Genomic DNA, 4,668 nt, shown 5'->3' with positions numbered 1-4,668 from the left:
AAAGCAAACCATTCAATATCACAGTAATCCAAGTCTATGCCCCAACCACTAATGCCAAAGAAGCTGAAGCTGAATGGTTCTATGAAAACCTACAAGATTTTCTAGAACTAACACCAAAAAAAGATGTCCTTTTCATCATAGGGGACTGGAATGCAAAAGTAGGAAATCAAGAGATTCCTGGAGTAACAGGCAAGTTCGGCGACGGAGTACAAAATGAAGCCGGACAAAACCTAACAGAGTTTTGTCGGTCATAGCAAACACCCTCTCCCAACAACAGTGGAAAAGTACTCAGTCCTTAAAAAAAAGAAAGAAATCTTATCATGTGCAACAGCATGGATAGACCTAGAGGATATTATGTTAAGTCAAATAAGTCGGAGAAAGGCAGATAATGTATGATTTCACTTATATGTGGAAACTGAGATAATGAAACAAATGAACAAACAGAACAAAACACAAACAGGAGTGACAGTAGCAACTGCCAGAATGGCAAAGGCAGCAACAGTCAAAGAAGCACTAGCCGGAGGGGAAGAGAAAACCAGCCAGAAGCCATCTGAAGCCAGAGAGATAAAGCTGTATGCCCAGATTCCCCCCGTAGAGAACATGGACGCATCCTTGCCCACACTTTCTGTGAGAAGCTTTCACTGACTACAAACTGCATTGAAAAAACTGCAAACCTGAATGACTTAAAAAACTTAAAAATATTGTCTTCAGGATGAAATAACACAAAGAACTTAAATGAACTGGAAGTAGTAGGGGACACATTAGAACTGTGGATCTCCTACAGTTTTATTGAGAAGTTGAAAGGGACCCATGTAATGAAGAAACTGAAGATTCTCTACATGTCTAATAACCTGGTGAAAGACTGGGCTGAATTTGTGAAGCTGGCAGAACTGCCATGCCTAGAAGACCTGGTGTTTGTAGGCAATCCCTTGGAAGAGAAACATTGTGCTGAGGAGAACTGGATTGAAGAGGCAACCAAGAGAATGCCCAAACTGAAAAAGCTAGATGGTACCCCAGTAGTTAAAGAAGATGAGGAGGAAGATAACTAACACTACATTTTCCACTTTGTGTTAACTTATTTAAATGTCATTAGAATAGATAAGTTTTGTATAGTTGTCTATTTTAAAGATTCTGTGTGGGGCAAATGGTTCTTAAACCTCTCATTCCTATCTTTTATTCTCTTAAACCTATTCAGTATTTCTCCACCACAACAATAATACCAACCTTATATGTTCTAGTTCTCTTTCTAGAAACTATACATTTTCCATTTTTCCTTCGGTCCCAGTTACATACTGTGTGGCCCCATCTACGAAAACCTTTATAGTCTGGTCATTTTTAACAACAAAAGAATAAGTGTGTTGCTTTATTCAGCTTGTTCAGATTTTTTTAGGCCAGGCACTTAAATATATATACTTAACTTTTGAATCTGTAGTCTATCTTTCCTGAAGCTTCATCTCTTTAAGACTCAGAAGCATAAATGTGTCATGCCTTTGGTTTGGGAAGAGTTCCTCTTAGAAATACAGCAGCAGAATCAAGACACCAAAGTTGAATTGGAAAAGTTAGGGTGATAAAAGGAAAAATTAGTACCTTGATGGCCTTATAGCCCATGTTCTATTTACTTATCTTTTGTTCCACAAGTGTGTACATTGTCAACTGGAATTTACATTGTGTTGACCTGCACGTTCACTCAAGTCCTGCGCACCATCAGCCAGTTGTTCTGTGATCCAGGTCAGTGGTTAAAATGACTGTCATGATCGCCCTGGTGACCAATACTTTGGCCTTATTACACATGTGGACCTGATCTTAGGCAAACTTTTTTGGTTTATAGTTCCTCATTTGTTAGATAAGGAAATGTATATAAACAGTAGTTATATTTGAATTCCTAGCCTAAATGTTGACTATCCATACTTTTAAAAATTTGCCCTAATAACTTTGGTCTATTGACTCTCATGTTGAAAGAAGTAATTGTAAAGGTATAGAACTTAGAAGACTGAATTTGGTACCTTTCAAAAAGTCAAATTTAGTATTTCAAAATATGCTTTTAGAAATGTTTAAGTTAAACAGCTCTAAAAATGAATTATGTAAATGACTGTGGAAGGAAAAGAGATGTCTCATTACAGAATCCCAGGCAAATGGCAATATTTTTAAAAACTGCCTCTTCTGTGAGGGATACTAGGTGATTTAACCTCAGAACTGCAAAGCAATAGCTGGATGCAGAGTTTAGAATTTATCATATAAGAACAATTGTCTTTGGAAAATGCAAGATATGGTAGTCAGTAATCCAGATGAAGTCCGTAGTAGGCCGTGACTGAGTCACTAATAGATTGCAAAAAAGAAGTCAAGAAACCCTCTGCCAAACTGTGCCAAAAGTCCCTCAACCAGAGACTATTAATGGTTGCTATTAATATTTCCCCATTTACATGTGTAAAACCAGTCAAAGAAACAAAAGTAGTCCTGGCTTTCAGAAGTTTTCAGCTATCATTTAAGTAGGAAGTACATGATTTCTCTGAATCACTCTGATCAAAAGGGACCACTGCTTTGACAATCAATTCTAAATAAACTCTAGTACATTTTTAGCTTACTTTTGTTCTTCCTTAGTTTGATAGGAAGAAATCTTTGCTCTGACTGGTTTAAACAGTCAGAGCCTTTGAGTATTTCTTTTCTGAAACATAGACAATGAGAATTACCCTTGGTGATATTTAAGGCCCATAAACTAAGAGGAAAGATGATCTTCTTTTCTTGTACTTTGCACTTCATCTAGTAGGTAAGTTTGAAGCCATGTTGCTATGCATGGATGTATTTTCAAAAGTTATGCTGGAAGTGAATATAATAGGGAATGAATGAATGACTTCATATTGAATTTATTTATAAAATGGCTTACACTGTTGATTTTTTTAATTCTATAGTACAGAAACTAATTTTCTGTTTCTCCTTTTTAAAAAAAATTAATTGGAGGCTAATTGCTTTATCTTCTTTTTTCTTAATGTCTTTTAATCACTGGTAGTTCTCAGAGAAGAGTAAGGTGCTTTTCTGTACTCATTTCACACAAAATTTATAATTCAGTTTCACTCAACAAATATTTGAATGACTTCTGTGCATCCTTTTCTTTGAATCAGAGCCAGAATTCATGTCATTAGAAAACAAAAGATAAGGTATATGAAGAAGTTCAGAATATTCTTTCAAATAATTCTTTATGTCATCCTTTACTGCTGCAAATTTAGCTGATAGTAAATATTTTTCATTTATGCTTCTTGGATTAGCTATTTGACCTACTTGGAATGGATTCTTCTCTGTGTTCCTTGTTTAAAGCATAATGCCATTTTAGTGGATCATTCAATTTCTTCTATTCCTGTAGTGATGGAATCAGTGAAAGTGAAAAGTGAAGGTCTCTCAGTTGTGTCCGATTCCTTGTGATCCTATGGACTGTAGCCCTTCAGGCTCCTCTGTCCATGGAATTCTCCAGGCCAGAATCCTGGAGTGGGTAGCTGTTCCCTTCTCCAGGGGATCTTCCCAACCCAGGGATTGAACCAGAGTCTCCTACATTGCCCGCACATTCTTTACCAGCTGAGCTACCAGGGAATCTGTACAGTATTTTAATTCTTCACAGGAAATTTTATTATAGCCTACCGAGGAATTCAGCTTTCCTATGTTCCCTAACTCTAAGTTTATGTTTGTATTACCTAGTCAGGTCTTGAAAGATTTTTGTGTTCTTTGTAAACAGGAGTTTGCTCCTTTAAACCAGAGTTTCTCAACCTGGCACTATTAATATTTTATGCTGGATAGTGTTGCGGGGGATGGCTGTTCTTTGTAGTATGGGATGTTTAGCAGCATCTCTGACTTTTACCCACTAGATGCCAGTAGAATACTCTCCCAAGTTGTGACAACCGAAGTGTCTTTAGACATCGTCATCTGTCCTCTGGGAAATAAGGGTGGGACAGATTCGCCCCTGGTTAAGAACCTGTGCTTTGTAGCAACATTCCTTTTTCCAAAGTCCATTTGTTTTCAGTCTGTAATCATATGCTACCTGAGTTGTTTCAGAGAGGGTGATGTATTTGATAATCATGGATGGAAGGAAATAGACACTAGTGTTTTCTTTTGTAATGCTCTTTTTAATAATTTTTATGTAACATTAGAAACTCAGGACTGGAAGGCTCAACTTATGTTTTTCAGCAGGGTCTCCACTTTTATTGTTTAACATTCTTACTTATTTTTGGACAATAAGTATTAACCTACCTCTCCTTGCTATCAACAGAACACAACTTTATGATAGTTTTGCTTTGCCTCTGAAGTTTAACATTTTGAGTATACTTTAGAAAACAGATCATCATTCTTTAGGTGTTCTTGATTCATTCATTGTCCAATAATGCACAAATTTTGTAGACTGTAGCAGTCATTAAATAAGAAAAAATATTATATAAAATTTGGTAATTATATATGAAAGTAGCTGGTGTAGACAGTGGTTTTGCATGTGACCAGAAGAATGTCTGGTCAAGACAACTTGGCTGGTAACTTGGTATGGTTACTGGATCCATTCCACAAATAGAGGTGGTATAAGACATGTTAATGTGGTTCCTCTGTAGAAAGAGAAATTTTGACTTGAATAGATACTTCTTCTGATACCTCTTACCAGTGGTCTAAAGTGGAATAAGGAGGAGTAAGAAATGAATC

General features: G+C 36.5%; 1 pseudogene; it reads left to right on the top strand.

Moving 5' to 3' along the window:
* Nucleotides 1-483: 483 nt before the first annotated feature.
* Nucleotides 484-1,084, top strand: LOC122431388 (annotated as a pseudogene).
* The last annotated feature ends 3,584 nt before the right edge of the window (nt 1,085-4,668 follow it).

This window comes from Cervus canadensis, chromosome 29, assembly GCF_019320065.1.
Source record: "Cervus canadensis isolate Bull #8, Minnesota chromosome 29, ASM1932006v1, whole genome shotgun sequence".
NCBI classification, from domain to species: domain Eukaryota; kingdom Metazoa; phylum Chordata; class Mammalia; order Artiodactyla; family Cervidae; genus Cervus; species Cervus canadensis.
This window is presented reverse-complemented; position numbering and strand designations above follow the sequence as displayed.